The 12,906-nt window shown below is 41.0% G+C and overlaps 1 protein-coding gene across 1 annotated transcript in view; it reads right to left on the bottom strand.

Moving 5' to 3' along the window:
- CSGALNACT1 (chondroitin sulfate N-acetylgalactosaminyltransferase 1) overlaps positions 1–6,711 on the bottom strand; it is a 42,891-nt gene extending 36,180 nt beyond the window's left edge. Inside the window, exon 1 of the mRNA XM_018072126.2 lies at positions 6,604–6,711. The gene's annotated coding sequence lies outside the window, so the exon portion shown is untranslated. The remainder of the gene's footprint in view (positions 1–6,603) is intronic.
- Between the last annotated feature and the right edge of the window lie 6,195 nt (positions 6,712–12,906).

The raw sequence follows: 12,906 nt of genomic DNA on the forward strand, positions 1-12,906 counted from the left end.
AATTCATAACTCTAATCTACCCCTTTGTGTCTCTTTGCTATTGAGGTTTAATATGTTTACAAGATTACTAAGCAGTTGCTAGACAAGTTTCTTTGACTTGAACTCTGAAGCTATGACCTTTTTAGTAGTTCATAGCCAAAAAGTTTCTAATCAGAATATAAGAAATGGACAAGTACTTTAGAAAAAAAAACCAAACAAAACAAAAGCTTTGCCATCAGATGAGCCTGTTTTCACCAACCCAAGCAGACAAACTGCAAAGAAGGTAAGAAAATTACATCCCTGAACTTACTGGAAAAATTCTGTAACTTACCTCCATAAAATCTCTAAAAAAAAATCTTACATTTTCCTTGGACATGGCTCACTTGCCCACCTGTACTAACCAGTAATAACTAGCACCCCAGAATAAGAGGTGCTTTTGGTGAAATAGAAATACTTTGCTTCCCACATACTCCCTGCAGCTGGAGTACAAGGCACATTCAGGAATCCCATGTAGCTCTGTCCCTCCTGTCACATATACCCCTCCCTGGAATTGCTGACAAAAAAGGCATGCTACAGCAACCTTCTTCAGTTTCTTCTACCTGGGTCATAGCAAAAGGCAGATCCAGTACCAAGGTTGAAAAATGAAGTCTAAATCACATTGGACAAATGCAAACATACATGCATGTGGACTTCTAAAATCTTTTTGCCCCTATCTGAAAACTAGGACTACCAATTCATTATAATACGTTTAAGAGCTTCTGAGATATGCTCTCAAAACACAGTTTTGCATGTATTTTACATTTGCAATGATCTAGTTTCTTAGTGTAGTTAGTTCCTAAGGATTTTAGAGTGAAGCTTTATTTTCGTTTCTCTAATACTAAAAAATTTTCCTTTCATTCCTTTAACATTACATAAGTGCTTTTCATTTCCTGAACAATTTTCAGAGAAAGCTGGGATATTTTTAGAATAGCTTATTGATTCATTATAAATTTATATATGTGGTTCAGTTAAACATGAGAAAACTTCACTACTGACTTCTATCTCATAGAAGAGATCATCACCTTACATTATCCTGCAAATTGGAAGATAAGTGACATGTTCTTTAGGCCATTTTCTATCCCTGTAGCTCAAACAAATCTCTACATCAGTTTCTAAGCTAGTAACCATCACTTTCATAATAAGTTCATTAATCTAAAATATCTCTGTTTCAATTTGCTAGGATTTGAGGTAATATTCTGATGTGTTACATATTCCTCTCAGATAATTTCTCTACTCAATAGCAGTCTGATGAGAAAAAAAACAGTGCAGGTAGCCTGATTCACATAGCACACCTCTGCGTATTTTGTTAATAGCTTTTTACAGACTTTCCCAAAGTTGACTTAAAATGTCTTTTTTAAGACTGAAATGTTCTGCCTTGTAAGCCCTCCCAGATGTAACTGAAGTACCACCTTGGCAGAAGAAATGGCAGCACAGGTGACATAATATCTCCTTACTTTTCACCATTCACATCCCAGCAAAAGATGTGAGTGCAACACAAACCAGTGACCATCAGTGCTGGTCTGAGAAACATGTGAAACTCTCTGAAGCCTTCTGCTTTAGCGCATGTGCCTGGGAGCCCTTTGGATATTCACTCACTTCTGTGGTTTGAATATTTTGGCCTATAATTCTTTATCAACCCAACTTTCAAAAGCAATGGTCACTTAATAAACCATGTCCAAATGAGGTGGACTTACAGATGGCTCAACTGTTTTGAAAACGAAGTGATTCTAATTTCTAAATACAGCTATACAATCAAATATAATCTAGTAGTCATAGCTCTGCAATGAAATGCAGGAGACTTAGGTTCTGCTTCTGGTTCTGTCACTGGCCCACTGGCAAACTCTGTGTGAGTCTTTTCACCCTACACAAACTGGAACAATAAAAGAATTGCCTCAAAATCTGAGCAACATTATAAGTAGATGATTAATAGAGATATCTGGCTGCAGGCGTTTGGCTTTGAAAATCTTGATCCAGTTTCTCATCCTGGAAAGGAAGAGAGAATTATTCAATTTAAGAACTGTCAACTATTTATAGCTTTAGCTATTAAAAAAAGAGGTTTTTTTCAGAAATAGCAAGCCAGCAACCTCTTGCTGCCTCAACCATCTCCCATAGAAACAACTCCCAGGGTATCTACAAAGTGTTCCAAGGCTGCTGGAGTGCATATTGTTCCATGTCTGCTTGCCAGTAAATTGCAGGACCACTTTCAGACACACAACAGAGAGGAAAAAGGAAAAAAATTTCCAGGGATTTCACTTCAGTAGAGTTTCTATCACTGTTCTGTTAATCTTTTCTTTCCAAATAGGAGGATGATGCCCACGTTCAACTGATTTACTTACATTTCTCTGTTATCAAGGCCATGCAACATGAAGACAATGGTGATTCACATATTGGAGGGGTAACTCACTTTGTCACAGGCACAGACTTGGAAATGAAAGCTACCACTACTTCTATTTGCTATTGAAGATGAAATCTTCTTGCTAAGTTTTTCCAATTGTTCCTCCCCAAATCTAGCTCACAGACGTCACTAACCAAAATGAACATACTTGAATACTTGCATTACTTTATGCAATCTATTTGTGCCTACGACACCCACATCACCTCTGCAAGTACCCTCTCTTGAGCTGGTAGCAGACCACCAATTAAATGAGCAGAAAAGCTGTATGGCTTCAATGAGACAGCAGAACTGCAACCTCATAGGGCTTAGGTCAGACTGAATACTATGCTCAGCTGTACTGCTGAGTCCTGCACAGCTCTGCAACTGCAGAGTACTGCATCCAGCTCTGGGTCCCCCAGCATAAGAAGCACACAGGGCTGTTAGAGTGTGTCCAGAGGAGGGCCATGAAGATGATCAGAGGGCTGGAGTACCTCTCCTGTGAAGACAGGCCAAAAGAGCTGGAATTATTCAGCCTGCACAAGAGAAGGCTCCCGGGAGACCTTATAGCAGCTTTCCAATGCCTGAAGGGGGCCTACAAGAGTGCTGGAGAGGGACTTTTTATAAGGGTATTTAGGAATTGGTCAAGGGGGAATGGGAATGGCTTTAAACTGAGAGAGGGTAGATTTAGATTAGATATTAGGAAGAAAGTCTTCACTTCACAAGGTGGTGAGACTACTAAATAAGTAGTTAATGAACAGGAAGACGCGGAAACCTGCTATTAAGGCCCCAACTTTCAATGTTTTGCTGCAGTTGAGGTAGGATACCAGGAATAAAATTCTTTCAGCTTGATTAAAAGGTTCATGGCATTTCCCAAAGCAGATGCTGACAACTCTAATTGAGCTGGTCAAGCTCCATGGAGGCTGTGGGAGACACTCAGTGTGGTGTTTTTATCCAAATCTTCATTCTCAAGCGTAAGTGCAATTAAATCACAATGAAAGGGTCCCATTCAATTGCATAGATAAGCCAAACTTCTGGGGTTCATTCAATCCCTTCAACAGCATGGCATTCTGCCAAAGTCCTCTCTTCAAAGACATGACTTCAGACATGACTCCTTATTAGTAATCTTGTAACAGTGCTGAGAAGCCCTCACAGATGCTGCAGTCACAATCTAAACTGAACACATGGGGAGATAATCTGGGTGAAATATTTGTACCTTGAAGAGTTAAAGGGAAAGCAGTTTCTCAAATGTGCTAGAGATCCAGTTCTCTCTAGCCCTTGATCTTTAAACTGTTCAGTTCATGTTTCCAAAGTCTTGTCACTGACTTCAGTGGGCCCATCCTTAAACAGTAACACACTGCTTTCTTCTGACAACCAACTTACTGCCTCAGTGTCAGGGGAAAGCCAGTCAGAGCCCTGCACAAGATTGAATATGTCAGTATAATCATTGGTAGAGAATACAGCTCACCATGAAGACATTTCTTCTGAAACCTAGGTCTCCCTCCAAAAAAAGTAAGTCCAAAGGGAGGTAAAGAGATTTACTCTCTTTTTGACTAACCGGTCAAGCATAAGAAGGTTACACGTACACGAATAAATATATCTGTTGGTCTTTAACAATGAAATAATTAAGAACAATGATGGCATCTTATCTGGACAGACACAAATGAAAAGGTTTGGGGATGAAAGACTAACACTGCACTGTCTGAAAACTTTTGTAGATGCAACTGAGTGAAAACTGAGAGTTTTCTCAAGAATCAGAAAGTGGCCTGAGGTATGCTCCCAAAGACATGGTGTGACTAAGCTTTCTTTCATTAGAGGAGGCTCGTGAACAGACTTTTTCTTAGAGATGTGATCTGAAAGGTATGCTACATGCAAACAAGAAAATCTTTTCAGAAGAGGATCGTTTCGGTAGGATGGGGTAAAAACTTTTCTAATGTAAGCTAGGTATAAATAGATGAAGCATTTTTGCCCTATGTTTTTTGTCTGTATCTTGCAAAAGTGTTGCTAAGTGCATTGCCGGTTTTAACCGTTACAAATAAAAGTTCTTAGTGCATTTCCCCTTAATCTGTCTTGACTTGTGCACAGTTTAGACTAACTAACCTTTCCTTACTAAGGCAGTGGCAACAGACCAGGTCACCAGCACAACAGAACAAGCACCCAGTTAACCTGACACTGTTCAGGGCACGCAAGGAGAAATACAGCAAGCCATGAGCTCCACTACATTGACTAGGTAGAAATCTGACACCACAAACATCAGGAGAAACAAATACCTTCCAGTAACCATTTGGAAGCAAGAAGGATGGAATCCAGAAAGATATTGCTTCAACTCCAAGGATCACAAAGAACACACCAAGACACCCATATCACTTATCCTCCTTACCCATTCATGTTTCCTGGTAAAGTAATGTCTGTAGAAATGTCAACACACCATAGTGTGATTCTCGTAAGATTCTTTTTGAATAGCAGGACTGACTGCCTCACAAACTAGAGATCAGAAGGGAAGGAATAGAGCCCAATACACCCTCTAGCAGTGATGCTGGATCAGAGATGATATGTATCTAATTTTTTGAGAAAAAGATTCAGAGAACATGCTATATAAAGACTGCCTTACTTTATTATACTGCTTAATTTTAAGGTTTTTAAGGCACATTCAACTAGAGAAAACTTCAGCAGTAGGGAATAAGTTCGGGTTTTTTGACAGTAGAAAACAGGGCGCAGATATAAGCTGTGTATTTGCACTGTGATGGGGTATGGATTTATAATACAAAAACAATCATGTCTGCCTTAAAACACACCTTCCCTTGTCAGAGATGCCACAAAGACTCAGATGGATTGATTTAAATAAAGATAAAATTATAAAAAGCACATGCAAAAATCTTGAATTATAAAAACTGTAACCTTGCTGCAGAAAACAGTAAAAGAAAAATTAACCTCCCTTGAATGGCAAGTTCTTAAATTGATGAAAAATAAATATGAACAAGAAACAGTATTTTCTAATTCCCCAGGCTCTAATCATAACTCACCAGCAGTGGTATCCCGTACAAATTCCATTTTCAATGCAGTTGCACTGGCTAATGTTGTAGTGACACCTTTCATCTATACTGATATTCATAAATAATGATTCAATCTTCCAAAGCTATATACTTCCCACAACAGGCAACAGTAAGTGGAGAAGGGAGTAAACAGTCAGATATGAATAATTATTTGTCTGTTTTATTTGAACTGCTGTTAAAAAAGAATACACAAAAATGCATTGTATATGTTTGAAAACAATGTTACTCAAGTTATACATTACCATAAAAGCCACTGTCTTACAAAGAAAGTGATTCACACTGGAAACAATTTGAAACTCAGTTTGCAAAGTTTGCATAAGAATTGCCTAGACAGGGCAAGAAATACACTCACTCCCATACTCAATGGGATAGAGCAGAAAATCAAAGCAATTACAAAAATGAAACATGAAGATATGTAGTAGATATTGTTGAAATAAAAATACAGGATTTTAAGTATCACATAGACAAGGAACAGCTTTGTGACAAGTATGTACACATTTTATCAATAAGATAAACAAATAGCAACAGGATAATCTTAGTAACTAAAAAGGAAAGAAATACTGCATCTATTCCAGTTTCTAATTTCAGAGATAAGGATAGAAAATTGCCTTACCTCAAATACAGCTTGAAGAGAGACATTAACAATATGCCTACATCCTTTCTTAGTTCCCTTGATAGCAGTCTAAGAAGTAAGACAAAATAGCAAATAACTATCTTTCCTGCAGATAGCATGTGCCCAAGAATAACATGCTTCCTAGTAAAGTGTGCAGAAAAGAAGTGAAAAAAAAAAATAAAAGTCGAAAAGACAATCCTTGCAAAATAAAAAGGCAAAAACTTTATATTTGAAATTCACAGTAAGGTTTATTGCATTTTGAGGGAGTAGAGGCATTCATTAATTAAATAATATAGATATAACTGTGACATCACCTCAGTTCTCACTAAAATATTAATTTGGTATATTTGTCTACAAAAGAAAGAGTGTAAATTCATCTGCACAGGACTCCGTCACTGAAGACCTGAAAAAATTCCTATTCCAGTAGCAGCCACACATGGGCTCACAGGATACAACCTTGTTAACTTGCTTTTTTCCTCCCAAACTACAGTGCTTGCTAGAGCGACACTCAAATGTTAAATGCTTTGGTCAAGAGTTCAATCACTGACCTGCAATGAAAGCCTTGTGTTCAGCTCCAACATTTTCTAACAGCAAACAAGAAAAAAAAATGGTTTAACAGAATGAACTGTTAAAAAAGAAAATCCTCACATAAGCTGTCCCCGAGGGGGAAGAAATATCCACAAGCTTTAAATTGGCCAGGCGGATTTAAGAGGAAGCAAAAAAAAAAAAAAAAAAGAAGGAAAAAAAAAAAAAAGAAAAAAAAGCAGCTCTTTCTGTTGCGTCAAAGAGCCCACTGTGCAATAGGAACAGTGAACAGAGTTGTTAAACTGGCAAGCTTTTGCTGAAGACAGCTTTTCAATATGCTCTCAGCATCGTCTCCCAGGGCCGGCTGGAGACAGTCCCACTCCTCTTCCATGAGCTATGCTCCTTCAAGAGGCAATCGCTCTTTAAGGACAGTTTCTATAAACATGCCGTTCAACTGGTGTGGCTGCACATGATGAGGGTAGTTGAGCACAGATACGTACCTGCATTCAAGGATCAGACCCGCGTGCTCTTGAGGAAAATGCAGGCACGTTTAAAGAAGCGATCATTACCTCGGCTTAAGAGCAGGATGCTATTGATGACTGACGGCTTGCTAAAATTCCCTTCCCTGATTAGACCATTCAGTATGCTGTTGGAAAGCAATTTTGAAAGGCACAATACTTAGAGAGGAAACCTCTAATGTAATTCCATTGGGATGTTGTAGCCCAAGCAGCACTCACTGATTAAAGGAAATCAGTAATCACATGCTGCTGACTAGCTTTGTGTTTAGCGCAGAGAGCTCGGATAGCCACCAGAGACTGCAGCTACGCAGCTACGCCGGATGAGTTAACTGTCCCTCCTGGGAATGCCGGCTTCATGACTGAAGACGTCTTTAGGGGCTGAACCAGCTACTGTGAATGGAGTAAGGACACTGAGCAACCTGGTTAAACATTCATAAAGCCACATGCATCACCACATGGAGGAAATTACCACACAGATCTCTTTTTGCGAGGACACCACCCTGCATCCCCTGCATCCCTTTTACGAGCCATGGAGACCTAAGCAAAGGCATTCAGAGCACAGTTCAACCTACTCCAACCTGTGTTTGGTCCCCTGAACGGTCTTCCCGGCTTCACTGCCTACAGAGGGACCTACGGTGGCTTTCACAAAAGGAGATTGCAGACTGCAACATTTTTTGAGATGAGTGCCACTCCAAGTGACAAGGCGATGAATGCCTGTGACATGTGCACAGAAAGAACTTGCAAGGAAGAATGGGATTTGTAAGAGACAGCAATAAAAAAGGGAAAACACAAACTGTGGAATGCACTTTTCAATGTGACTGCAGAATTAAAAGTGAGGACAAGCATATGCAGCTGGTTAATTTAGAATTTCTTTTCTATTTATACATATTTCAGAGTTGCCACAGGGACATTATGAGCTTGAATATGTGGGAAGGTAGCAGAAGGAAAAGAAGTATGTCCAGGAGTTAAATTTTCCCTATTCATATTCTTTCTCCACTTAGCAAACTTCTATATGGAAAAATTACTTCTTTAACAGTTTCTCTTGAAATCCTTCCAAGTGAAAATGAATTTCTCTCCTAAAAAGTATTTTCATAAATGTCAGAGTAAGTTTCTGCAAAAAGTAACTTCAACTTAGAAGTGAAATACAGCATTTTCCTAGTTTTTAACCTGTAAACTTAATGCAAGGTCCTATTTGTGCACCAAGCAGTATGCTGTTCAATTAAACTCTCACAACACCACACAGCTCAACGTGTCCAAAGCCCCAGCTGCAGTGTCACTGGAGTCATGACCGTAGCTTTGGCCATATTAGAGTACAGTGATTAATAATTCTGTCTGTGCTGTGTGGAAGATAATTACAATCTGGTTCAGTTTCCCAGATCTAAAAGCTAGGCAAGTACTTTAACACATCTCATAATAATAATACCTGCTCATAAGACTACCTAAATGTTTCCCCCTATAAACGCTGACTCCCCACCACTCATCACTGTCAAACTGTAGGCTGAAGGAAACTGGTAACATTTGCTCATTTCTTGAAATGGATTTTTGGTTTATCCTAGTATCATAAAACAACAGTTATTTGCATTTTGAGCAGGTGGCTAGACCAGATGATCTCCTGATGTCCCTTTCAACCTAAACTATTTTGATTCTGTAAAAATGAGGTCAATTATTAAAAGGTACCTTAGGCTGTTACAGAAATTAATTGGATTGTGGTCAACTGTAGTGTTTTCAAGCCAGAATTTGGATTCAGCTGTCAAGACTATACACAACTCCAGAGTGAAAGATCTCCATTCTTTCATTTCATGAGAAGCTACTAGATCTGCTGAAACATAAACATTTGTACCGACATTACCACCTACGAGGCCATTAACAGATGTCACTCTGTGGAGAGGGCTATGTTGGTTCACACATCCCCTGATGTTCCACTCTTGGATTCCCAGTCTCCTTTTGTTTTTCCCTTCCTATCTGTCACCCAGTCATCCAATCTCAATCTACTGTCTTTCAGGTGCAAGGGACAAAGAAGACACTTGGTCTCAGCCTCAAATTCTCAGTGACTGACAGCCCAGACAACTCATTTCAGTTGTAGAAATAGCTCTGCACAAAGCAAAGGGCACAGAATTGGGTAAAAAAACCCTACAAAACAACCCTTCAGCATGATCAGTAGTTTTTGTGTAGACCCCACCACACTGCTAGCTCAACACAGTCTCTCTTCTCAAAGGCCTGACTCATAAGATATTAAGGAGATTGATCCTGTTCAGTATTACACAAAGCTTTACAAAAGAGAGTAGTGTCCTTGCTCCCCATGCCAGCCAGGAACTCCTGGTGCCCAGGTCTAAGGAATGGCAATCAATTCAAGCCCATACCATGCAGCACAGCAGTTATTCTAACCTTTGCACCTCCACATTATAGACAGCTTTTTTCCATACCACAAACCCAACCTACCTGCCCATAGGGCTTGTTGTTAATTCACTACTTCTGTGTAATTGACAACAGCCTGTGGGGCCAAATCAGGAAAGCCAACACAGAATGGATGCTATCTGCTGGGATTATACTGATCCAGAAACTTAAAAGGCGGTGAACAACATTTAAAACCCTCCACTGCTGTTAAGTGCCAAACTAATGCCTGCTGGACGTTCTCTTGGCTCATGGAGCCCCTCAGCAGTGGTATGGAAGCACTTTGGAGCACCAAAGTCTGCAGTTCAGCCTTTGCACACCTCGTGTATCTGTGCCGCTGTGCTGCGTCAGCCACACCACCTGCATCCACCATGCGCGTGATCGCTGTTACTCACAGGCCTTCCTCAAGAAACGGGACAAGCTTCCCAGGGAAAAATCAACCTTCACAGGGTCGGATGACTCAACTGCCTTGAGGTCAATGCTGCCTATTTCCTGCTACAGAAGGCTATAAAGCCTCTTCCTGAAAAACAAGGCTCATGTAGGCACTTCAGCTGAGTGCTCTATTCCTGCAGGAAGGAGGCTGTGTGCACTTCCAGTTGTCTGGCTAAAATGTTGAGACCTTCAGCATGTCTTGCACTGTGGAAATCAAAACAGCACAATCTGGGCAAGAACTCAGGAAAGCCTCTTCAGGTGGAGAGGAAGCTTCAGATCCTGATAGAACTAGCACAGTCCCACCACCACCTACAGGCTTGGCCCCTGGAATGGGAGATGAGCATGCGATGCCATTGGTACATCAGTGCCAGTTCAGGTTTAGTGCAGCAACAGCTCTAAACAGAGCTCAGCTCAGCTAAAAACTATAGTTGATGTTCCAAGCACCTTCAAATACTACTCCTATGTCAACTGATAGGGACACAGTGCCCATATTCTCAAAAACCACAGAACCACAGTGCTCCCCTTCCTCCCATCCGCAAATGAAACATCAGTGGTGTTTCCTGCTTGCTCACTGACATCACTTGCCCTGGTCCCCTGCAGTTCTGATCCTGCCACCTGTCTTGTATCTATGAGAGGATCACAGAGCAGTTTTACTTCCTAAGTCCATGGGTTGGGCATCCTTAATGTCAATCCTCTGTTATGTCTAACATCTTCCAAGGCTGAATTCTCCTCAGGTGGTTCCTACCTTCATTTATGCCCTCTTCAGACTTCTTCCCTCATATCAAGTTACACTGTTTGTATGATGCAGCATTGGACTCTCAACTCCTCCTTTCCTGAAGGGGCTGAGAGGACCAGCAAACACATGGAGTTGTAGAAATAAATGCAGAAGCAGGGATTCAAAATCTCTGCTGAGAAGCAGCAGAGTACTTTGTTTGAAAAAAAAACAGATTATTCACAGCTTTAAAAGAAATAAAAAAAAAATAAATCCAAAGTGTCCAGCTAACACACAGTCACACACACAAGGAAAAAATAAAAAAAAGAAAAAAAGGGCGTTCCTTATTCACTGGAGGTATTCCTCTTTGCCTGGTGGATTAAATACAGCTACATCTTGCTTTCAGGACACCTTGTGAAACTGGTTCAAAAACTGCTGTCCCTCTGCCTAACTGGTGTCTTAGGGGTGATTCTGCACCAGCAACTTTTCAGGGGACTCCTCACGCATCCATTCATTTTCAAAAGTAACTTTTGGTAACCCCCTGCCACCCATTTCGCTCTTGCAGCATCATCCTGATCCTGGTCTCCTAGGCAGCATATGGGGAACCCCAAACAGCCCATCAATCCTTGGTGGGCAGCTTCTGAAGAGACAGAATGCACAACTTTTTAACCATATTCAGCCTCACAGTAAAACTCCTAATTTATTTTTTTTTAATCAAATTTGGTTATATGCATCTGCACAAGTACATAGGGAAGAGCTCGAAACAGACTCACACACACCAGGCAGTTATTAACACTGCTGCACTTGCAAGGGATTGCAGGGCTGTGAAGCCATTTTTAAAGGACCTGTGCCATCCTAGAGCAGTCTGTAGATTTGATAGCAAGGGTAGAAGAGGAAGTGCCTGTTTTATGAGGGACAGCTGACTTTCTGCTGTGGCTTTGTCACCTCTCTGAATGGAAAAGCAATTACATACTTTGTGCTCCTTCAAAGCGCAACTTACTACTGTACGGTGAGAGCCCTGAGGAAGGGGGCAATGAACAGGACCTCGCAGCAGCCAGTGTGCACCACTGGCTACTGACAGATAGGGTCAGTGCTTTCTGTAAGGCACTTGTGCAGTAGTTCTTACTGCCTTAGTTTGTCAAGGATCCCTAATTAGTATTTGTTAGTACAGCAGCAGGAAGTCAAAACAGGGCATGGAATCACAACAATTCAATGTTAGTCTGGACTCAGCCCCCTCCCTCAGAGGGCAGAGCCTTTGTAAGCACACTTCTTGCTGAAATCTGCTGATTTTCAATTTTCACGTGGCAGCTCTCCCCCAGGCATGGCCAACATTGTGGCCACAGGGTGAAATCAAATCAGATTCCCACCAAAAGAGCACAGAAAGAGGAGAAATTGACAACAGTACGGAGAGGAGGAGATGAGAAACAAAATTCCCAGCCCTCGAAGGGGCTCTACAGCTGAAAAGCTGTGGCAGGCTAACACTGTGAGAACATATTTTCAGCAGCAGCAGAATGAGAGGCATATGTGAGCCTTGTGCCATAACTAAGAACAAGGCAAAAATAAACCAGTCACCTCAGCAGGAAAACAGGGACCTTTTTTATCCATAACAGAAATTATGGGTCTGTTAAAACTACTTGCTAATCGGATTATTACACTGACTCTTGCATGTGTAGGTTTATGGATTTGATCAGTGGAAGTCCCCAAGTGCAAAGTCTGTAAGGTCTGTTGTGACAAAAGGAAGGAAGAGCCTACTTGAAAGGAGCAAACAAACAAAGCGACAAGAAAAGAAACAGAGACATTTAATTATGAACTAAGTAACAGAAAGGGCTAAGTTTGCAATCAAGCATCCTAACACCAAAAACTAAAGAGAACAAGCGAGTCTCAGTTGCAAGCTGTAGAAAGCTAGGTGCATTCCTGTGGTAAAAGGTCTTGCTTTTCTTGGCATCTGGCAATGGTGACCTTGGTACTGGACTGTAAGAACCTTTGAGAAGCATGAGCCCAGTAGGTATCATCCTGGACTTTTAAAATGGGCTTTGATTTGCAGCAACACCAGATTAAGGAGGGCAGTGCTCCACTGCAGCTGACATTGGTGATTTAACTCTACTGCCTCTCAGCACCTTTAGAGACATGGCACATGGGGCTAAAATTCAGGTTTCCTGAGGGTAACTCGGCCAATCTCCTACCAGCGACCACACTGGCTGCCAAAGGCTAAAGGGCAGGAGGCCTCTTTCACCTTTGCTCCCGAAATTCCTTATGGTCACTTTGAAAACCAA

Source organism: Manacus vitellinus, unplaced genomic scaffold, assembly GCF_001715985.3.
Source record: "Manacus vitellinus isolate BGI_N305 unplaced genomic scaffold, ASM171598v3 scaffold_0_pilon, whole genome shotgun sequence".
Lineage (NCBI taxonomy): Eukaryota > Metazoa > Chordata > Aves > Passeriformes > Pipridae > Manacus > Manacus vitellinus.